This window comes from Euleptes europaea, chromosome 6 (genome assembly GCF_029931775.1).
Source record: "Euleptes europaea isolate rEulEur1 chromosome 6, rEulEur1.hap1, whole genome shotgun sequence".
NCBI lineage: Eukaryota > Metazoa > Chordata > Lepidosauria > Squamata > Sphaerodactylidae > Euleptes > Euleptes europaea.
Genome location: NC_079317.1, coordinates 91472664 through 91497701, shown reverse-complemented (window position 1 = coordinate 91497701; position 25038 = coordinate 91472664).

Here is a 25038-nt window from a genome sequence, read left to right as displayed (position 1 = left end):
GACAGAAAAGAGGAATAATCAAAACATTAATGGACCGTGCAAGACAGATCTGTGAACCACAGTTTCTCAAGGAAGAAACTAATAATCTAAATCATGCACTGCTAGCAAACGGCTATTCCAGAAATGAAATCAGAAGGGCCATTAAACAAAACAAAATCAGAAAACTCAGGAAAAACAGTCTCCCATAGGAAAGGTATTCTTGACATTTATTAAAGGAGTCACTGATAGGATGGAGAAATGTTTGAAAAAAACATAACCTACAAACAGTGTTTAAACCCACCAAGAAAATACAACAGATGCTACGATCAGCAAAAGACAAAAGAGACCCCCTCACCTCTGCAGGAGTATATCGTATACGTTGCAGCTGTGGCCAAGTTTACATCGGGACAACAAAACGCAGCATACAAACAAGGATAAAACAACATGAAAGATACTGCAGACTTGGCCAACCTGAGAAATCAGCAGTGGCTGAACATGGACTGACACAAACAGGACACAGGGTCTTATTCTAAGACACTGAAAGACTGGACAATTCTACCAACTATTTCGTCAGATTGCACAGAGAAGCCATTGAAATTCATAAACATCAGCATAACTTTAACAGAAAAGAAGAGAGTTTAAGAATGAATAAGGCTTGGCTTCCTGTCCTGAAAACCTCCAGACTAACAAAGACTACAGTCCACAATAGCCATGCAGATTAGCTTTGGATTTCACACATTAACAGATCACTTCAGGATACAATGGTTCCATATTAACACACCCTCATTAGCACATTATCTTGATACTTACAGGACAATGATTAGCACATTACCATTGATACTTTCTGCAGGACAATGATTCAGCTCAACCCAACCCCTTTCTGACTATATATTACTCTTCCTACACCCTTGACACTGAGAGACACTGTCCTTCAGTGTTACTCCTCTGAAGATGCCAGCCACAGCTGCAGGCGAAACGTCAGGAAAGAAAATACCAAGACCGCGGTTACACAGCCCGGATAACCCACAAGAACCAATGAACTCTGACCGTGAAAGCCTTCGACAATATCTTTACACACTGCTTTGTGATTGGCTGTGAGAGAAGCCAATCTTCTGTTTTCCCCTGCATGCTGCTTTGAGGAGGGGGTTGGAAAAGGGTGGGGCGTGATGGCATGGGGAAGCTCAACCCGAGAACGGAGTATGCACGCTCTGTGACTCCGGAATGAGCCAGGATGAACGGTTTAATTTGAGCCAGAAGAGGAATGGGAAAAGCCGGGTTCGTTTTGTGTCAAAACAGAGTTGAGCTTCCAAGGAGTGAGATATCACGCATACCGAAAAATTTGATCCTGGCTGAAACGGGGAATAAAGGAGGTCAAAGCGACCGTGCATAAAACACCTTTGTTTTAATTTGAAGACTTGTCCACTGCCCAATTAAAGGGAGGGGCATTGCATTGGCAACCTCTACCTGAATTTTTCCGTCAGAGATATTCACTGAATACTAGTAGTGGGCAAAATATCCTATGCCACTGAACTAAGTCTGGGCTCAGGGAATGGAAGGGCTGAGGAATCTGAATGATTTGTTTTCCTTTTTAAACAAAACACTGTTTCTCTCATAATCATAACCAAGGTGAGGAGCCAGCACCACTTGGCAAATAACCACCCAGACTAAGTGCATTTCGCTGTAAATGTTTACATTCTGGAGCTGAAAAAGTATGATGTGGGAGGAAGGAGAGGGAGTATAGGTTGTACAGCATGGCCTTTAATGTGTGTAATGCTCCAACAGGAGTACTTTGCACTGTGGTCCTGGGGTATTTTGTTCTTTTGGAAGCAGTTGTGTGTGTGAGTGGTTTTTTTTTTTTTTTTTTAAGAATAAAATGAGCAGCAGAGGTGGCCTTGACACTTCTTTTCTATCAGGACTTCTGCCCCCTTTATCTACCACATGATAGAGATGGAACATTTCCTTTCCAGGCCAGAAATTATCCTCATGGGGTTAGAGCTGCCTGGTTCTTGCCCAGAGGTGGTGCCTAAATCATTAAGTGCTCTGAGAGGAAGCGGTCGGAGTGTCCTTTCCTCCTTTGGCCCTCTCCTGCACTTTCCTGCTCAGAGTTCTGCTAAACATTGCAGGAAGGTGAGACTAGTCACATACATCCACTGGACATTGTTAGAAGAAGAAGAAGAAGAAGAAGAAGAAGAAGAAGAAGAAGAAGAAGAAGAAGAAGAAGAAGAAGAAGAAGAAGAAGAAGAAGCAGCAGCAGCAGCAGCAGCAGCAGCAGCGTTGGTTTTATATGCCGGCTTTCTCTACCACTTAAGGGACACTCAAACCAGCTTACAGTCACCTTCCCTTCCCCACAACAGACAACCTGTGAGGTAGGTGAGGCTGAGAGAGCTGTGACTAGCCCAAGGTCACCCAGCTGGCTTCGTGTGTAGGAGTGGGGAAACAAATCCAGTTCACCAGATTAGCCTCTGCCACGTGTGGAGGAGTGGAGGATCAAACCCAGTTCTCCCAGATCAGAGTCCGCTGCTCCAAACCACCACTCTTAACCACTACACCACGTTGGCTCCCTACACCACTACACCATGTTTGGCAGCATGAGCGATGAGTACTCAGCTCCTTCTCATGCCCACACCGTTTTATGATCTTTGTTTTTCTAAAAATGGTTTCTCCTGGTGCTTAAGAGCTTCTCGGCTGCATCAGAAGTTTTGAAGAGAAGCACCCCCTACCTAGGGTTGCCAACCTCCAGGTGGTAGCTGGAGATCTCCCACTATTACAACTGATCTGTTGATAGTGATCAGTTCATCTGAAGAAAATGGCTGCTTTGGCAATTGGACTCTATGGCATTGAAGTCCCTCCCCTCCCCAAACCCCGCTCTCCTCAGGCTCCGCCCAAAAAACCTCCCGCCAGTGGCGAAGAGGGACCGGGCAACCCTACTCACCCCGGTTCCCCTTTGTGTTATGCACCTTTAAAGATGGTTTTCTCCCTAATTTCTTATTCTTTTTGTGTGTTTTTGCTTGTGGCTTTCTTTTGCACTAGTCACCTGTCCACTTTGCAGAATAAAAAGGTAGGTAACAGGAGGACTAGAGATACCACATTATTGGGATCAGACTGGGAAAGATCACAGTATGAAAAAAAGTAATTAGTACTCATTTTCGGACTGTGTGTAAAGCCTCTGTTTATGTGACCAGATAGCATTCCAGTTATACTGGAGTTGTTTAATTTTATGTATAGCAGGCCTGGATGGACCCTCCTCATACTCTCTTATTGCCAGGCAAGAGGAGAAAACTCCTGGTGTGGGGTTAGGACAAGCTCAGCTACTTAACAACCATCATTTAACAGCTTGTTAAAAAACATATAGCTGTGTCATTTACAAGCCATTTAGAGGGTTTTCCTCCCTTGCAGTGCTCAGTAAGTGCTTTGCTGAAAAGAATTAGAGGAAGGAGAGCAGACTGGAAGAAAAAGATCCCACCCATTAGGTGTCTCCATTTGTGGTTCAGCCCTCAGCACTTATTCACTTTCATCTGCATGATATTGCTAATTGTTTTATCTACTAGTTTTATATCTCACCAGGCCCCTTTGATTCAGATCAAGCCCCACAGTATTGTATCACAAGGAAAACCTCACAGTCCAATGGCTGGTACCCACGCTGTGGGTGCCCTTCGGAAGGGAGTGCTTTCAGTTGTTCTATGCCATCACTAGGGTTGCCAACCTCCAGGTGGTGGCTGGAGATCTCTTGCTATTACAACTGATCTCAAGGCGATATAAATCAGTTCCCCTGAAGAAAAATGACCACTTTGGCCATTGGACTCTATGGCATTGAAGTCCCTCCTCTCTCCAAACCCCACCCTCCTCAGACTCCACCCCCCAAAATCTCCTGGTATTTCACACCTCAGAGCTGGCAATTCTAATCAATTCTAATCATCACATAGTAAGCAGCTTCTGAACATGAACATAGGGTTGCCATGTCCCTCGTCGCCACCGGCTCCAGGGTGGAGCCTGAGGAGGGCATGGTTTGGGCAGGGGAAGGACTTCAATGCCATAGAGTCATAAGAACATAAGAACATAAGAAAGGCCCTACTGGATCAGACCAAGGCCCATCAAGTCCAGCAGTCTGTTCACACAGTGGCCAACCAGGTGCCTCTAGGAAGCCACAAACAAGACGACCCCAGCAGCACCATCCTGCCTGTGTTCCACAGCACCTAAGATAATAGGCATGCTCCTCTGATACTGGAGATAATAGGTATGCAGCATGACTAGTATCCATTTTAACTAATAGCCATGAATACCCCTTTCCTCCATGAATATGTCATCTCCCCTCTTAAAGCCTTCGAAGTTGGCAGCCATCACCACATCCTGGGGCAGGGAGTTCCACACTTTAACTATAAGTTGTGTGAAAAAATACTTCCTTTTATCTGTTTTGAATCTCTCACCCTCCAGCTTCAGTAGATGACCCCGCGTTCTAGTATTATGGGAGAGGGAGAAAAACTTCTCCCTGTCCACTCTCTCCAAACCATGCATAGTTTTATAGACCTCTATCATGTCACCCCTTAGAAACCATTTTCTCCAGGCGAACTGATCTCTATCGGCTGGAGATCAGTTGTAATAGCAGGAGATCTCCAGCTAGTACCTGGAGGTTGGCAGCCCTAACTCTACACACAGATTAAATTATGTCTGTCTGTGCCACTGCAGGTCTTTTTCTGAGTGGTTTGTGATAGCTGGGGGGAAATCGCACAATCCCTGAGGTGAGCATAGGAATGGCTCACCATGTGGAAACAGCCACTATATGTAGCCATTTAAACAGCCCATAAGTAATAATCGGGCCACTCATTCCTGAGCCTGGGGGCCGAACGGGCTTGGCAGGCGACCAGCCCCTATGCCGGTGTCACTCCCAGGACTGGATGGCAGCACGGCCTATGGACGCCAGCTCGGCCTCCCGCTGGCATCCTGCTGGCACAAGTGCTGGCACTGGCCTCCAGGGGGGCATTCCCTGGGCGTTCTGGGGGGGGGGGCTGTTTCCAAACCCCTTCCTGCCCGGGAACGTCCTCCTCCAAAACAGCATTGCTGCACCAGGTTTTTCCTGGTGCAGCCTTGCTGTTCTCTAAGGAGGGAAATTCCCCATTGTTTAAGTTCTAAATTTAAAAAGGCTTTTTTCAGCCTTTCGGCAGCCGGGGAACCTCTTTGGAGACGCCGCAGCAGCACCTCGGGTGCGTCATCCCCAGCCACCGCAAAGCTCAGGAATGAGCTGTTAGACCTGCTTTAGATAGCTATCTGGGGTATTTTTTTCCTACCAAAATGAAGATGAGAAGATGCATCGTTTGTTTTTATTAGAGCTGGATCAAAAAGAAGGGGGTATTTTCTGTAAGAGAGCCCCGGGGCACAGAGTGTTAAGCTGCAGTGCTGCAGTCCCAGCTCTGCTCACGACCTGAGTTCGATCCCGAGGGAAGTCGGTTTCAGGTAGCCGGCTCAAGGTTGACTCAGCCGTCCATCCTTCCGAGGTCGGTGAAATGAGTGCCCAGCTTGCTGGGGGTAAAGGGAAGATGACTGGGGAAGGCACTGGCAAACTACCCTGCAAACAATGTCTGCCTAGAAAACATCAGGATGTGACGTCACCCCATGGGTCAGGAACGACCCAGTGCTTGCACAGGGGACCTTTACCTATTTTCTGTAAGAGTTTTGGACTAACGTTTTTGCAAACCACAACATTATTCCCATTTAGGCCATTTATTGGCCTTTCAAAAGGGGGCAGAGTCTGTGGAGGCAGGTGTATAGAGGGAGAGAAGATGTTCCTGTTTTCAGAGCAAACACACTGATGCTCTCAGTTGCCAAACTGCTCTTTTTCAGTGAAACTGTTGCAGTATAACATAGCAAAATGCAACATTTTGATTTGTTTCTTTATTAAAATATCTATACCCAGACTTCCCTTGATGGTTCAAGGTGGCTTAAAATTCACACCAAAAAATACAATAAAATTACATTAACTGCCTTTCCCTAGAAAATGTGCGTGTAAAATACCATAGGGTCGCCATGAGTCGGAAGCGACTTGATGGCACTTAACACACACACACAAAATACCATCAAGTCCCAACCAGCTTATGGCAACCCAGTAAGGTTTTCAAGGTAAAGAGACTAACAGAGGTGGTTTGCCATTGCCTTCCTCAGCGTGGCGACCCTAGTATTCTTTGGTGGTCTCTAATCCAAGTAACCACAGCCGATCCTGGTTAGCGTCTGAGCTATGACAAGATCAGGCTAGCCTGGGCCATCCAGGTCAGAGTTCCCACCCCCAAAAAATACCTGCAACTTAAATGCCATTAAAACCACTTAAAACATCTTCTCAGTACTTGAGAGCCAGCATGGTGTAGTGGTTAAAAGCAGTGGTTTGGAGCGGTGGAGTCTGATCTGGAGAACCAGGTTTGATTCCCCACTCCTCCACATGAGCAGCAGAGGCTAATCTGGTGAACTGGATTTGTTTCCCCACTCCTACACACGAAGCCAGCTGGGTGGCCTTGGGCTAGTCACAGCTCATTTAGAGCTCTCTCAGCCTCACGTACCTCACAGGGTGTCTGTTGTGGGGAGGGGAAGGGAAGGTGATTGTAAGTCGGTTTGAGTCTCCCTTAAGTGGCAGAGAATGTCGACATATAAAAACCAACTTCCTCTTCCTCTTCTTCTTCTTGTAAATATGGTACCCCCACCTTCTCAGGGAGCTCATTCCACAAGGTGGGAGCCACCATTGAAAAGGACCTAATGTTAGTAGATGCCAAGCAGGCCAACTTAAATGGGAGAACAAGCAGAAAGTGGCAACTAGTGACAACTTGAAGAAGGGTGGGCACCCCCCTGCTGACTGCCCTCGAGAGTAGTGGGGGTATGGGCTCATAGAAAGTGGTGTTGGGTGATGCTCTAGGAACTCTTCTAGGCCACTACCCCCCCACCCTTTGCTCTCACTGCTCCATCAGACAGCAATGGGAGCTGCGGACAAGGATGTGAGGTTGCCATAGCAGCCAACCCGAAAAGCCCACCTTGAAGTAAACTAAAAAGAAACGGGAGCCAAAGCAGCTGTAAATATTAGAGCATGGGTGACAAAATGTTTCCCTGAGGTGCTCCATAAGTAGGCTTGCCAGGTCCCTCCTGTCCTTCGGTGGGAGGTTTTTAGGGTGGAGGTGAGGTGGGATCGCGTGTGCGCGCATGGCCGTGCCGACGTGATTACATCACTTCCGGTTTTCAACCAGAAGTGCTTCATCAAGAGACCTTTACCACTCAAACTGGGAGTTTGAGTAGAAAAGACCTCTTGCAATGCAGCGCTTCCAGTTGTAAAACGCATCACAAAGGGCCATTTCCCACTCAAACTCCCAGTTTGAGCAGGAAAGACCTCTTGCGATGCAGCACTTCCGGTTGTAAACCAGAAGTGACGTACCGCTGCGGGCAGGCACGCGTGCACACATTGCCCGCCGACCCTCAGCTGGTCAGCGGGCAGCCAGGTGGATTGGCGGGGGTTTGCCAGCCACCACCTGGCACTTGGCAACCCTATCCATAAGGCAGATCCCAGCCCACTGATTCTGTTCCTTCAGTAACTTTTTTGTGTTTGATCTGATGAAGAAAACTGAACCTACCAAAGAGCTACTCTAAGACCATCGACAGCATTCCAGTTTCCTCCATAACTTGCATGTATTCCATATTTTTCCGTTTGCAGTCAGTGACATCATCATGCATCTAAAGCTGATTGGCTGTATGGTGTCATAAAGGCAATATATTTTCTAAGTGCCAAACGGGACTGTAACGTGTCCTCAAGTCCACCACGGGGACATGGCGCCATTTTAGAGCCTGGATTTTTAATTTGCAAACTGCTGCAGGGCTCCAGTCCTGCTAGAGCAGGGGTGGGGAACCTTTTTTCTGCCAAGGGCCATTTGGATATTTATAACATCATTCGTGGGCCATACAAAATTATCAACTTAAAAATTAGTCTGCTATATTTGGTCAAACATTTAGCCAAGAGGCACGACCGGAGACGGCTCCAAGTGTCTGCCACGTAGAGCAACTCACTTTTGAGCGGACCACCAGGTCCTTCTGAACTAGAGATCTGCCAGGACCCATGAAAAGCCAGGCAAAATGATTTCGCGGGCCTTATACGACCCCCAGGCCTGACGTTCCCCACCCCTGTGCTAGAGGCTGCAGCACAAGGGGATGAGGGACTCCAGGTGGTTGTTTTGGCATGCCGAGGTTGAGAGACAGGAGCCCCTCATCCCCCCCAAGTCACACAACCAGCAGGTTCAGGCCCCCATAGCAGTCTGAAAGTAAAAACCCAGGTTCTAAAAGGTGCCGCATCTCCGTGACAGACTCAGGGATGCAGCATCATCTAGTTTAGTCCTAAATCATCCTTGATTGGATAGGACTGATCAAACATTTATGTAATAAAGTGGGAATTTGTTCCAAAACAGCAGTAGAGATGGGAATTAGTGGTTTTGAAGAATTGAGAATAGCAAAAAAATAAAATTAAAAAGTAGTTCTGAGTGAGGAGTGTTCCATCAGGCTTCCTGGAACCAACTGCCCCTTGGTTTTTCCCATCCCAGAACTGATTTCTTCGATGTTTATTCCAGTTGTTCCTTATATAATTTTAATGTACCTGATCTGACTTATTCCTTTTGCCTCTCCTTTCCCTCCATCTTCTCAATCGCATCTGTAAGCCATTCTGATAAGACAGCTGTCTGTTTCATCCTTTATACAGTGCTTAGAAGCACTTATCTATAAAAGCGCAAAAGCATAAGTATACTTATCTGTGATAAAAGCACTTATAAGTATAAATGTGCTTGGTAAGCCCACTAATTAATGGTAATTGTTATCAATTAATTTGTGGTTTTATTTATTATGCACACTTGTTTGTGCTGTTATCAAAGACTGTAGCACTAGCCAGATGCCTATCATTTGTGGGACCTTTCTCAAGCCTACAATTAAGCACAGTCTCCAGGGAGTTCAAAGTGGTCATGTGTGTGTGTAAAGTGCCGTCAAGTCACAGCCAACTTATGGCGACCCCTTTTGGGGGGTTTTCGTGGCAAGAGACTAACAGAGGTGGTTTGCCAGTGCCTTCCTCTGCACAGCAACTCTGGTATTCCTTGGTGGTCTCCCATCCAAATACTAACCAGGGCTGACCCTGCTTAGCTTCTGAGATCTGATGAGATCAGGCTAGCCTGGGCCATCCAGGTCAGGGCTCAAAGTGGTCATAGGGTGACTTTATTTTATCCCTGCAAAAAGCCACTAAATTAGGTTAGGATGAAAGATGGAAAGACTTGTTCAAGGCTATCCAGTGAGCTTCATGGCTGAGAAGAGATTTGAACATAAGTTTTCGGTCGTCAGAAGGAAAACCTTACAGTCCAACTGCTGGTACACATGCTGTGGGTGGAGGAAAAAAGGAGGGGAATAAAACCCAACCGAAAAACAAAAGTTGGGTACCCAAGGTTGGGTGAAAGGAAAATATATATAAGTCTATGTACTAGGTTGATACCTGCACACATAGTATTTGAGACACATATACTAACCAGTATTACAACAAGAACCTATTATATCAGATGTTTGAGTAATTGAGAATAAAATGTACAATATATACACATGCCTGGTTGGGTTTGAATTGTTTGTATTGGTATTTGTATTCATTAATGTATTTCTATAAGTGTGTGCAGGTTTACAAAGGGTTTTAATTAACCACTGATGAAGGCCCCATAGGCCGAAACATGCTTGGTATGTGGTTATAGTTATCAACCTCAGGAAATGCCATTGTGCTTTTTTAATGCTTTTAAATAATTTTAATTTTTATATAGCGCTTCTAATAAATTATACTTTCAGTATTAATGCATAGACATATATATTTTCCCTTCACCCAGCCTTGGGTACCCAACACATGCTGTGGGTGCCATTTGGAGGGGAGTGCTTTCAGTTGTTCCATGCCATCACTAGGGTTGCCCGGCTCCAGGTGGTAGCAAAAGATATGTGGATATTCCAGCAACGTGGACCACTACTCCATTTCAATGCAAATGTATTATATTAAGTGAATAACATAAAATTATACATTACAAAAATACTCTCTATGTATCAATACAGCTAAACTTCACAGTCAGTAACACTATTGCTTAAACACTACGTATAACGGAACAAAACAGAAACAGAGGAGAGTTCCAAGTTCCAACAACATTCTCTGGGCTGAGCCCATTAAAGCTACGGAGAGTCCACCACTCATCAATGCTATAAATGTAATTCTTTTTACAGACAGACCTTTATTGGCATAAAGGTTATGGTCACAAATAAATAGATATTTCATATATGTTACTTATCAAATTAAAATTAGGTTTGAATCTTAACCTCATCAGCTTCCACCAAAAACTCCGCCACCTTCGCCGTAACATCAGTCGCAGAATCATTCAGCAAAAATTGGCATATGTTTGTTCTGTAGGGGGGGCATCAGTTTGCTGATTAAAGGTAGTATAAATTTTTTGTGGGGTTCGTCTTGCAGATGGCAATCTAAGCTAATGTGTTGTAGGGAATCTGGCTGGCCCATTCCACACGGACATAGTCTCTTGTTAAAGGGAATTTTGGTGAATTTTCCATATAGAACCTTAGATGGAAAGGAAATTGAGTCGAGCTAACATAAATGTCCTTGGTTGAAGGGGCTCTTCGAGTATGTGGAAGTATTGCTGCATCTTCCCGGGTGATGTTAGCAGACCCATTTTATGTGGGGGACATACTGGCGGAGTGAGTGGGCACATTTTCTGATATTCATGGTCAAGGAGTCGCTGTTTAATTAAATAGAAGGCTGCTTTTTCATCTAGCATTAAGATAGATAGATAGTTTATTTGCGGCCCTTGGCCAGATAAAACAAGATACATGTACTAAAATGGTCTTACCAACAAAGGTTTACAGTCCGAGTCTTAAGTCACTTAAAAAAATAAAAAAAATAAAATAAATAACACCCAAGTTACATCTGCCATTTGGACTAAGAGACTACTCTGTGGCAACGAATTTTCATTGCTGCCGTACAAAATTTTGCTACCTGAGAGGTGTTTGAGGGATTATCTCCTTGTAGAAGCTTTTCTATCTTTTCTCTTTCCCTGTCGGGTCCCATTCTCAGTATGAGGGGCTCAATAAAGTTAGAACGGGATATAGTGTAAAAGTTACAATTCAGGAGAACATGTTCAGTGGTTTCTAAATCCCCGGATTTACAGGGACATAGTCTCTTTGCCCTGGGTATCTTCTTGAATTTCCCCTCTAACATAGCAGAGGGTAAGGCTGCGCACCTAGCCAAGGTAAAAGTCCTCCTATATTTGTTTATCTCTAAGAAACATAGGCTGCCGGTGCAAGGAAAAAAATGGAGTGGGGGTCATCTAGCATTAATAATTCATTATAGATGTAATTCTTCTGTAGCCGTGGCAAAAGAAAGCTGGTGAAAAGCTCAATAAATCGAATAGACAGTAAGTACGAACAAAAGGAGCTTGACACGTGGATTTCTATAGAAAAATTCTAACTTATGCTGCACATAGACAGAGAAGGTGAACTATAAATCAGCTGAATCACTCCGCTGTACAAAACTGGATCAAAAATGAACAAGTAGCTGCAGCCGTTCCCGATCCAATGGAAATTAACAAGATGACAAGATTCCGGTATGTCTTGTTTCGATACCTTCTTTAGACTTTCATACCATACTAATCTATAATAAATAGTCATCGCATATAATATATGATATAGTCACCAGAATTTCTATGAATAAATTTTAAATTTTAAACAACCTTTTATAAAACACCATTACATATCTTACCCTACTGTGATCTTCGTAGTTCCCCGAACTGGACTCATATGTCCGTGTTGTAACTAACCTTAGGAAAATGATTATAGAAATAGCTGCAGTTTGAAGCTCAGGTGTAACTCATTTGCTCATGTATAGCGGCAAACTCTTTTTTGTGGCATGAGCCACAAGATCTCCTGCTATTACAATGAATCTCAAGGCGATAGAGATCATTTCCCCTGGAGAAAATGGCTGCTTTGGCAATTGGACTCTATGGCATTGAAGTCCCTCCCCTCTCCAAACCCCGCCCTCCTCAGGCTCTGCCCCAAAAACCTCCCACTGGTGGTGAAGAGGGACCTGGCAACCCTAGTCTTCAGCCTGTGCACTCGTTCCACTGTCCTGCAGTGACTCGACAGACCCATTCATGGAAACTTTACTCCTGGGCATTTTGCATATTATCTGTCTGACATTTATATAGTTTTAATCAAGAGTTCTTATTTACAGGCCTTTTACTTATAAATGTGTCAGACTCTTCAAAACCTGGTTTGTTTTGTTGTTGTTGTTGGTTTTGAGACTCCTGCATGCCCATTTTAGGTCAGGCCCTATATCAATGTCTGGTTTGAAAAGAATCTGGACTGGGCCTTTGGGGTGACTCTGCTACAAAGACTTGATATTCAGGACCAAATACCCTCTTCAGGGCTTCACACTACAAACAAATTCCTCCCTAACGTCCTCCTCTCTAGTAAGAAATGTACACTAGACAGCTACCTTTCAGGTATTTGAAATCAACGTATCATGGTATAAGGGTATTTGTGGTATCAGTGCAGTGGTGTTTATTTTGGTTGCTTAACCTCCAGGTACTAGCTGGAGATCTCCTGCTATTACAAGTGATCTTCAGCCAATAGAGATCAGCTCCCCTGGAGAAAATGGCCACTTTGGCAATTTGACTCTATGGCATTGAAGTCCCTCCCCTCCCTAAACCCCACCCTCCTCAGGCCCCACCCCAAAAACCTCCCGCCGGTTACAAAGAGGGACCTGGCAACCCTAGGGAAGAGTGTTCCCATATCATAGCAGACGTTTAGGTAACTGCTGTGACATGAAAAGATTATATGCATTTGTGTGTGGGCTCATTATGTAATTTCTTTATTTATACCCTGCCTTTCTTTCTGTTAGGGACCCATCATTCTTCTGTCCTCCATTTTGTTCTCACAACAACCCTGTGAGGTAGGTTAGGCCAAGAGAGTGTGACTGGCCCAATGTCATTCACTGATCTTCCATGGTATGAGTGGGGATTCTAACCTGAGTTTTCTGGATACCAGTCCCACACACTTAACCACTACACCACACTGGCTCTCACACTCATTAGAGGGTGAGTGGTTTTATTTTTTTAACTTCAAAATATATCGTAAAACCAAATAAAATAAATATTTTCTGGGACACTTCAGTTTTTGATGACTAATGATAAAATTGTGTTTGAATATTGAAATAAGTTTTTTTTAAGAAATGTGAAATATTCTGTTCTGGTATGACAATAATATGTAAGTTTGGGGAGTGATGGGGTAAAGTAAGAATTTTTGGACTAAGGTGGAGAACTGGAAAGAGAGAGAGAACTCCGGGTAGGGGAGTACAGAAAGGAATCTGGGTGATATCATAGTTATGCTATTTAAAAGCAAAGGATGGTAGAATTCCTCACCTAATCTAACATCCCAACAGTTTAAAGCAAAAACTATGATGTAATAAAAGATAACACTAATTCTAAGTACAAAGAAGACTGGAGTTATACTTCATAAAAACCTCTCCTTTACAAGTGACACCCTGGGACCCATTCCATTAACATTTCTTCCCTAATACTCTAGTTTAGTATAATGCTTCCAATTCATTTATTGCTTTGAAGACATAGCATTGAACAAAGAATCCCTCCCCATCCTCTCTGCTCAAAATGTATTTAAGAACACAAGCACAAAGTTATGGTGTATATACAGTTTTCTATTTAAATAATTTCAGACAAGGAACAATACATAGTTTTTTTCTAACCATATTACCGGTAGTCAAATTATGGCACATTTATACAGATGACACCTTTTTTGCCATAGCATTTTTAAAAAACTTATTTCTGTGGCCATGTGGGCCAGAAACTTGACTCTAAACATTGCTAGGATTCTCTAGGATTTTATGGTGATCCAAATAGCAGGGGCATCTGGCCTTCATTAATTTAAGGTGGCACAAGGCTATATTATTTTGGCTGCAGTAGACTAACCTGGCTACTCTTCTAGTAGCTGCATGGTCATTCAAAATGCATTATTTTGACACGTGTAAATTGGAATAAACTCCTCTTCCTCTTCCTTTCATCTCCATCGCCGCCTTCTCCCGCCTCACCTCTGCTATATCCCCTGCAAATTGAATATTATTGCTGGTAGTTGAAGGGTCCTGGTATTTTATTTTTATTGTTCTAGACACTGTAAATTATGGACCATTTTAAAACTGAATCAGATAACCTTTATTGGCATAATATTGATGGTCACGAGGTCAGAGATAAACAGATAATACATATCTAGATTAACATTAAGTTTGAATCTTAACCTTAACAACTTCTGTCAAAAACAATGCCACCTTCACCGTAACATCAGTTGTAATGTCGTTCAGCAAGAATTGGCAAGTGGATGTTCTATAAAGGGCCATCCGTTTGCTGATTAAGGGTAATATAATTTTTTCACGGGGTTCATGTAAACGACAATCTAAGATAATGTGATGCAGGGCATCTGGCTGGCCCGTTCCGCATGGACATACCCTCTTGTTAAAGGGAGTCTTAGTAAATCTCCCGTATAAAACCTTAGATGGAAAGAAATTGAGTCGGGCTAGCATAAAGGCTCTCCATTTAAGAGGTTCCTCAAGTGTACTAAAGTATTGCTATGTCTTTCCGGGTAATATTGACAAACCCATTTTAAGTGGGGAACATTCTGGCGGAGTGAGCGGGCATATTTTCTGATATTCGTGATCTAAGAGTCGTTGTATGATATTTTAAAACTGTTTTAAAAGGTTGTAAGCTGCCCTGAGCCTGGTCTTGGCCAGGAAAGGGTGGCCTATAAATCAAATAATAACAATAACTACCACCACCACAACAATAACAATACTAATAAATAATGGTGAGCTATGATATACAGTGCTTGCAATCCCAGCGTAAGGACCTTTTCAGCTTTGAACATTAGTAATGGACTCTCTCTTCTTGGCTCCGTTTGGAATTGGTTCATATGTATGGGCATCTTGGTCAGCATTTGGAAAGCTCAGGAAGGTTAGCTGTTTTCTGGGCATTCTCTCTTGCTCGTAATGTTGCCACATGTGCCCTGATTGTGCTGCATATATGTGCCTACACTCAGAAGCCTATCCGTGTGTCTGTCTGTCCATCTAGCTATCCGTCCAGCATGGTGTAGTGGTTAAGAGCGGTGGTTTGGAGCAGGGGACTCTGATCTGGAGAACCGGGTTCAATTCCCCACTCCTCCACATGAGCAGCAGAGTGCAGACACTAATCTGGTAAACTGGTTTTCCCACTCCTACACACGAAGCCAGCTGGGTCACCTTCGGCTAGTCACAGCTCTCTTAGAGCTCTCTCAGCCCCACCTACCTCACAGGGTGTCTGTTGTGGGGAGGGGAAGGGAAGGTGATTGTAAGCCGGTTTGAGTCTCCCTTAAGTGGTAGAGAAAGTCGGCATATAAAAACCAACTCTTCTTCTTCTTCTTCTTCTTCTTCTTCTTCTTCTTCTTCTTCTTCCATCAGGATAGCAAAAACGGCAGACTGCCAGTCATGTGGGAGACTCCCTCTGCAAGGAACAGCATATCCAATTAATCATCTTTAGCTCTTACTTTCACTGCCAGCATGCCACAGATTTTTCCGCATGTTGCATGTAGAAGAACAGTTTTTTGTTGATCGCTAGCCAAAGATGTGCTAGGTGTTGAGCCAAAGATCTGATTTAAAGTCAGTGGAGAGAGGTCTTTGTCTTTTTTGTTGTTGTTGACTTAAAGGATCCTCAGTGATTCACCTCTCTGCTAGTATAAACAGCACAACCGGTGATTTCTCATGATAAAAGTGGGGGGAAAATACACCACAGCAGTAGGGGCAATCCTGAGAATATATTGTTTGCAGAAATTCAATCAACATTTGATTGTCAACGAACACAAACCCATATTTTTTAAAAAAAATCTGCAGCAGGTTAAAGCTAATTGTCAAGAAAGCCAACAGTCCTCAGGTGCCCCTGTGAAATGTTAATTATTAGGCCGTTTAACTTCTTGTGCCTGGGACAATAATCAGAAAAGTTTTACACTGCCGGCTTCCTATTGTTTTTGGAAGGGACTCAAAGAGAGGGGAGAGATAGAAAGGGCTGCTATTCCTCAAGAGCAGAAGCAAGCAGGCAGTTTTTTGTGACCTCAATAAGCTCCTTTTTTAAGAAGAAGAAGAAGAGTCGGTTTTTATATGCCGACTTTACCACTTAAGGGAGACTCAAACCGGCTTACAATCACCTTCCCTTCCCCTCCCCACAACAGACACTCTGTGAGGTAGGTGGGGCTGAGAGAGCTGTGACTAGCCCAAGGTCACTCAGCTGGCTTCGTGTGTAGGAGTGGGGAAACCAATCCAGTTCACCGGATTAGCCTCCACCGCTCATGTGGAGGAGTGGGGATTCAAACCTGGTTCTCCAGATCAGACTCCACCGCTCCAAACCACCACTCTTAACCACTACACCACACTGGCTCTTTAAAAAAAGAACTGTAGTAAAACTCTATTAGATTACTCTCTATTATCTGAAAGCTGAAATGCAACCTTATGCACATATAAACAAAGGATTTTAGTAGTCCCCCCATTGGTAATTAAAGAATACTTTTTATTATGTGAAAGGTGCTTGGTGGGGAGGGTATCATGGTTCAATGGAAGAGCATCTGCTTGGTATGCAGAAGGTCCCAGGTTCAATCCCTGGCATTTCCAATGAAAAGGATAATGTAGTAGGTGATGTGAGACCCTGGAATTATGCTTCCAGTCGGAATAGACAATACTAACCCTATCGGACCAATGGTCTGATTTATGATAAGGCAGCTTCATGGGTTGATGTGACCCCTGTACCCGAAATCAAAAAGAGATGTTTTGTGTACACATGAGAGTACTGCCATTAATGCATGTGAGAAGGAAATTAATAAAGTATTGACCAATTTGGTAATTAAGGGTTAGTATTATTACCTTGAGTAAGAGCCCTGTGGCACAGAGTGGTAAGCTGCAGTACTGCAGTCCAAGCTCTGCTCATGACCTGAGTTCAATCCCAACAAAAGTATTAACTACCCCTCCCAACTTGGTGTAATCTGCAAATTTAATTATCATGTCCTCTATTCCATCCTCCAAGTCATTTATAAAAATGTTAAATAGCACCGGTCCCAAGGCAGACCCCTGTGGCACTCCACTGGTCACTCCTCTCCAGGATGAAGTTGTGCCGTTAATGAGCACCCTTTGGGTTCGGTTGGTCAACCAATTACCAATCCACCTGACAGTAGCAGTGTCCAGCCTACATTTTACTAGCTTTGCTTCAAGAAGATCATGGGAGACTTTATCAAAGGCTTTACTGAAATCAAGGTACACTACATCTACAGCATTCCCTTCATCTACCATACTTGTCACTCTTTCAAAAAAAGATATGAGATTAGTTTGGCATGACCTGTTTTTGAGAAACCCATGTTGACTGTAAGTGATCAAGGCATTTCTCTCTAAGTGCTTACAGACTGTCTGTTTAATTATCTGCTCTAGTATCTTACCTGGTATTGATGTCAGGCTGACTGGGCGATAATTGTTTGGGATTTCTTTCCCCCCCTTTTTAAAGATGGGGACCACATTTGCCCTCCTCCAGTCTGCTGGAACTTCTCCTGTTCTCCAGGAATTCTCAAAGATTATTGCCAGTGGTTCTGAGATCACTTTGGCCAGTTCTTTTAACACCCTTGGATGCAGTTCATCCGGCCCTGGAGACTTGAATTCATTAAGAGTAGCCAGGTATTCCCGTACCACTCCAGTGTCTATACTATGCTGTAATTCCCTTACTGCATCCTCTGCTCCATTATTCCCAGGTTGAGCATTATTTCCCTTTCGGGAGAAGACTGAGACAAAGAAGGTGTTAAGTAATTCTGCCTTTTCTGCCTCCCTTGTTAATAATTCACTGTCTTCGCCACGCAGTGACCCCATCATTACCTTGATCTTCCTTTTGCTTTGGACATCACAAAAAAAACTTTTTTTTTTTTAACTTCCCTGGCAAGTTGGAGCTCATTCTGCGCTTTAGCCCTTCTGACTTTCTCCCTGCATATGCTGGCTACTTGTTTAAATTCCTCTCTGTTGATTTCCCTTTTTTTCCATTTTTTGTACATGCCCTTTTTAAATCCTATCTCAACCAAAAGTCCTTTAGACATCCACCCTGGTTTCTTCCAACCTCTACCATTTTTTTCTCCTCATTGGAACTGATAGAAATTGCGCCTTCAATATCTCACTTTTAAGAAATTCCCATCCTTCATGCACTCCCTTCTCTTTTAGTATTCTTATCCACGGGATCACCCCCAGTAGTTCCCTTCAAGTACTTCCCTTCAGGTTATCTTCAAGTACTTGAGGGGCTGTCATACAGAGGATGGTGCCGAGTGGTTTTCTGTTGCCCCAGAAGGTCGGACCAGAACCAACGGGTTAACATTAAATCAAAAGAGTTTCCATCTAGACATTAGGAAGAATTTTCTAACAGTTAGAGTGGTTCCTCAGTGGAACAGGCTTCCTCGGGAGGTGGTAAGCGCTCCTTCCCTGGAGGTTTTTAAGCAGAGGCTAGATGGCCATCTGTCGGCAATGCTGAATCTATGACCTTAAGCAGTTTATGAGAGGGAGGGCATCTTGGGCATCTTCTGGGCATGGAGTAGGGCTCACTGGGGGTGTGTGTGGGAAGTAGTTGTGAAATTCTTGCATTGTGCAGGGGGTTGGACTAGATGACCCTGGTGGACCCTTCCAACTCTATGATTCTATGTTTGTAACACAGATGGTTTTTTACACCGCAGCAATTAACCACTGAACTGTTGTGAGTGCAATTGGTAAAAATCTGCAGAAGAACCATAAATACCTGGGAAGGGACAGGCGACATTCAAGGCTTGTTGGGAAAACACACATTTCATAGGAACACATACTGAATAGTGTCTAATGCATTTAATGGATCTAATATAAAAGGATAGACGGCTCATTTGGAAAAGTCTAAAATAGGCTCCAGGGAGTCTGCATATTTCACAGGTGGAATTAACTGTGCCAATTCCCCCCTCTGCTCACACTTCTTTGAAGTTCTATGAGGCAGCTGGACAATGTCCCTGCAGTTTGTCATATCTGGAGAGGGAATAAAGGATACCACACACACAAACCAGAAAATAAAATGTTCAGACGCATACACAGTTCACATATGAAGAAGAAGAAGAGTTGGTTTTTATATGCCGGCTTTCTCTACCACTTAAGGAAAAATCAGACCGGCTTACAACCACCTTCCCTTCCCTCCCCACAACAGACACCCCATGAGGTAGGTGGGGCTGAGAGAGTGTAACTAGCCCAAGGTCACCCAGCTGGCTTCATGTATAGGAGTGGGGGAACCAACCCAGTTCACCAGGTTAGCGTCCACCACTCATATGGAGGAGTGGGGAATCAAACCTGGTTCTCCAGATTAGAGTCCACCGCTCCAAACCACCACTCTTAACCACTACACCATGCTGACTCTCAGTACACACATTTCAGTACACAAAAGGCGAATGCGCATTTTTCCTACACAAAAGTCGTAACCATGTCAGAAATCTCTTCTTAAATGATCTTTTCATTTGAAGAATATTCTAGGAGGTATTATAGGGACCCAGAAGAATATATCATGGTTGGAGAGGGAGGGGAAAGTGTGTCCTCCAAGGAGGACTTCAGCTTACCACTCTGCACCACAGGGCTCTTAGTTTCAACCATACAACAAATTAAAATAAAGGCAAAGAGGGTGTGATTTCCTCTTCTGCCCCGGCACCATCCAATCCCCCTTACTATTCAATCTCTGTGTAAAGCCCATAAAAGAAATCATTCATAGTTTGGCAATTGGATGTCTCAATACGCTGATGATACCCAGCTCTGTATTTCTCTTCCCTAATCTCCTGTGTCAGAAATCCAAAACTGCCCACAGGCTTAGAAGTATTGGGGATCCCTAGGATATATTATAGGATGTATGATCTATTTGCTGTTTGTATGCACTACTGCCAGTGTGTTATTTTCTACTGATGAAACACCATTTTTCTGCAGTGGTTCAGCTTTCCCCGTGGCGCAGAGCGGTAAGCTGCAGTACTGCAGTCCAAGCTCTGCTCATGACCTGAGTTCGATCCCAACGGAAGTTGGTTTCAATTAGCCGGCTCAAGGTTGACTCAGCCTTCCATCCTTCCGAGGTCGGTAAAATGAGGACCCAGCTTGCTGGGGGTAAAGGGAAGATGACTGGGGAAGGCACTGGCAAACCACCCCGTAAACAAAGTCTGCCTCGTAAAGGTCGGGATGTGACGTCACCCTATGGGTCAGGAATGACCCGGTGCTTGCCCAGGGGACCTTTACCTTTTTTTTTCAGCTTTCCATATCATGTTGAATATTTTATGCTTGTTCAGGTATCTGTAATCCTTAGGGTTGCCAACCTCCAGGTCCTAGCTGGAGATCTCCTGCTATTACAAATTATCTCCGGCTGATAGAGATCAGTTCACCTGGAGAAAATGGCCGCTTTGGCAATTGAACTCTATGGCACTGAAGCCCCTCCCTTCCCCAAACCCCGCCCTCCTCAGGCTCCACAACAAAAACCTCCCGCTGGTGGCAAAGATGGACCTGGCAACCCTTGTAATCCTAGTACTATTCCATAGCTTGTTAGATGTCTCGTCAAATTGATTGCATTGATGTACACTTGTGATCTGCTTTGAGTCTCGGTGAGAAGTGTGGACTACAAATATAGCAAATAAATAAATGGCCTTGTCTTGAGCTCAGTGGATGATACGAGAAACTCTGCTCAGTCTCTGAACTCAAGTCAACTGAGGCCTCCATGATTACATCTCAACTGAAGGAGGAGGAAAGGCTGTTTATTGCTGCAGACTGTTATGCAGATTGGAGGAGAGAGTCTATAAGTGGACCGGAAATTTACCCTCAAAGGACATGTAGCTTCAAGCATGTATTCTCTGAAGCCAATTTCTTCCCCTCCAGTCCTTCAAGCCACAAGGAGGCAATTCCCCATGCCCTTTAATGGAGAGGGAGGATTGGACTTGAAACTCATGTGCCTAAATGTGTCCACTGAAGCTGAATTCTTCAACTTGTCCCTTAGGGTTTACAGGTCCCTCTTCGCCACCGGCAGGAGGTTTTTGGGGTGGAGCCTGAGAAGGGTGGGGTTTGGGCAGGGGAGGGACCTCAATGCCATGGAATCCAATTGCCAAAACGGCCATTTTCTCCAGGTGAACTGATTTATATCGGCTGGAGATCAGTTGTAATAGCGGGAGATTTCCAGATATTACCTGGAGGTTGGCAACCCTATTGTCCCTGTTCCAGAAGTAGAAGGTGGTAGTTACCAGTGTTCACTGCCAGGAACACGTGAGTGGCCCTGATAGTGAAGTGCAAAAGGCTTTCCCCCAATACACCAAGATTTTGCTGCTTACATCTGGGGACCTTCCTTTGATAAGGAACCTGCTCCAGTCCTTTCTCTTTAGGATTGCCAACCTCCAGGTGAGGCCTGGAGATCTCCCAGAATTACAGCTGATCTCCAGCCTAAAGAGATCAGTTCCCCTAGAGAAAATGGCTGCTTTGGAGGGTGGCATTATACCTCACTGAGGTCCCTCCCCAAACCCCGCCTTCCCCAGGCTCCACCCTCAAATCTCCAGTTATTTCCCAAGATGGAGCAGGCAATCTTATGGCTTTCGTCTTGCTAATGCAAAAATGAACTTTGTAGAGAGCAAGGTGAAGGGAGCAACTTGCTTCTCAAAACAGCAAATGCTCAAGCAGTTCTCCTTTTATTCCGGACAAGCAATACCCCTTTAACAAATCTGGTATAAGGCCATAAGGAGACTTTATTTTATTTTATTTATTTATTCACATGTACAGCCTGCCCTCATTCCTGGCAAGCTGGGCTCAGAGTGGGCCGCAACATTCTAATCATAAGACATAAAGTAAAACATGCTTTAAAATCACATTCTTCCTGCAACATCATAAATCAATAAAAAACAAGATGACATTGATTACTCACAGATAGCACCCACAGCCTTCATTTTGCAAGATCTGAGTGTCAACGGTCGGGTGTCGTCCCGGAGCTGCTTCTCCTCGGCCCTCCTCAGCGAGGGGGGTTGCCCCTGGCCAGTATTTCTGGCGAAGATCTTCATCCGCAAGGAACGGGTTAGTGGACCGTGCAGACATCCTGTCCAAAATTATTTTGATAGTACAAAAATAATAAAGAAGAGGAGATGCTAGCCTACTGTCAAGCATCAGCAAGTCGATGTGTTCCTGGCAATAACTTTCCTGCAGACGATGCAGCGAGTTAAAAGTTTATTTCAGAAGAACAGTGATTTCAGCAGGTCAAAGACTTAAGGCTAGCATACAGGTATGGGGGAATATTGAAACATATATAGGGTGGATACAATGGGGTTGATTGGATTATTGGAAACAAAGACACAATACCGAAGCAAACTACAGGTAACGACTTGAGCAAAAGTATTCAGAGTAAAATGCGTGCATTAAGTGGCTGATCTTCCCGGGCTCCCAGTATTGTTCTGTGGGACCAGGTATCAGATCAGCCATTACCGGGGCGGGTCTCCATTGAGCTGCAGATCTTGGGCAGGAGACCAGGTGCAAACTGGGCGGGGGGACGGAGTACAAAAAGGACTCTATCTTGTCCGTGGGGGAAACCATCTTGTTTCTATCCGGGGCCGGCAGAGGGCCTATCTGACACTGAGCAAGGCTGTCAAAGATAGAACATTCTGGAGGACTTTCATTCATAGGGTCGCCATGAGTCGGAAGCGACTTGACGGCACTTAACACACACACACACAGTAGCCACTAGAGATCCAGACCACTGGAGATCCAGACTTCCTTGCCCATGGAGGTTTGACTGGTTTATCTTTAGTCTATGTAGATTGTAGAGTCACTTCAAACATCTAGCAGGGACACATGGTAAAGTGGTCACAGGGTTGTACCATCTCTAGGGTCGCCAACCTCCAGGTGGTGGCTGGAGATCTCCTGCTATTACAACTGATCTCCAGGTGACAGAGATCAGTTCCCCTGGAGGAAATGGCCACTTTGGCAATTGGGCTCAATGGCATCGAAGCCGCTCCCATTTCCAAACCCCGCCCTCTTCAGGCTCCACCCCCAAATCTCCTGGTATTTCCCAACCTGGAGCTGGCAACCCTAACCATCTCAATACTTGTGGTGGAATCTCATATTCTGGCTTGCCTCTATCTCAAAATCTTCCTGCACATGGAATCCTACTACATGAGGAAGGCTAGGCTAGAAACATTCTCCATGTTTGGAGGAAGCTGTTGAAAGTGTAGTACCACATAGCTGCATGCCGATTTGTTTTGCAAGTAATTGGCGCCTTGGATTTCGGCTCCCGCCACCATCCTCAGGCTCAAAAAGCTGAACCGTATTATAAATGACATGTGAAAGAAACAACATTTTTTCACTGCCTGCATCCCTCCCAGTACAATTTTTTTTTTTTTTTTAGCAAAATTGGTATAAAAAGACAGCTTTGTTTCTTGTGAAATAAGAAGCAGCCCTGGGATTCTTTGGGGCTGGTTTTGTGACCTTCTATGGACTTCCACTGTGCCTTTTCACCTACTTTCCATTGCTGTGCTTCTCCTTCAAATGGGTATTATAGTACTTCCTTACCTCACTGAAATGCATGTGAGGGTCTTTGAAGTGCTCAGATTACTATGCCACTGGGGCCACGGAAATACCAAAGAAACTTTTGATCTGTATGTTAGCCTTGCAGTAGCTTGAAAAAGTAAATACATTGAGGGAATCCAAGAGGAAGGGATGGAGAGAAAGAGAGTACCAATCTGCCTAGAGACTTTCCACAAACAGAAGCTCAATTCATCGGGTAAATTATTGACTACAGATTATGCCCTCAACTGGAAAATTGACCTATACCTGATATTTCCTAAAACTAAAATATCCTTCATTTTCTCACTTTTATTAAGGGTATTTTGTATCCAAAAGAACAGGTTGTTCTAAGGTCTGCCCGACTAAACTTGAGCTTCAGTGTTGGCTCTCCAGAACAGGGTTGTACAAAATATCAAGTCCTCAAGGGCCTGTTTGTAAGTCTATTATAATATATGAAAAAAAGACTTTAGTCATTTGGCCCTTACACATGAATTTCAACTGATGTCCAGACTACAGAGATCAGTTCCCCTGGAAGAAATGACTTTGGGGAGTGGACTCTATGGCATTGTATGGAAACCATTGGGTTTTTTTGTTTTTTGTTTTGCCACTGCTAGAGTGTCCCCCTCCCCAGTGCGATACTGGCACTTCCACATAAACTGGAAGTGACATCATATGTAGTTGCCGCTGATCACTGCCCCCGAACCCACCTCCCTAAACCTCCTGCCAGTTGCCAGGAGGGGCCTGGCAACCCCCACCAGCATGGTGTAGTGGTTAGGAGAATTGGACTCTGATCTGGAGAACCGGGTTCAATTCCCCACTCCTCCACATGAGCGGCAGAGTGCAGACACTAATCTGGTAAACTGGTTTCCCCACTCCTACACATAAAGCCAGCTGGGTGACCTTGGGCTAGCTACAGTTCTCTCTGAACTCTCTCAAACCCACATACCTCACAGGATGTCTGTTGTGGGGAGAGGAAAGGAAGGAGGTTGTAAGCCAGTTTGATTCTCCTTAAAAGGTAGAGAAAGTCAGCATATAAAAGCCAACTCTTCTTCTTCTTCATATGATACATGTGACACAAGTCAGGTTAGTTTTCCAATCTGATTTACAGTCACAAGTTACATTGGGAACTAAAGTTTCTAAGCTCTCCAGAGCCTGATTTGGCTCAGAAATGTGGCACAGGGGAAGAAGGGGCTGCAGTCCTCTCTCAAGTGCTGTTTTCTTGAGCCAGAACAACTATGGGGTGCGTTTTTCCAACTGTGGGGGCCATGAGCTGCTGTCAGTACACTTGGAGCCCTGCAATGGGGCAAAGGTCCCCCACGGCCAATTCAGCTTGTGCACACTCCTGAGCTGAATTGTACCTTGCAGCGCTTAGGAATGTAAGTCCCCTGATGTTACACCTGACTGAAACTTGGGCC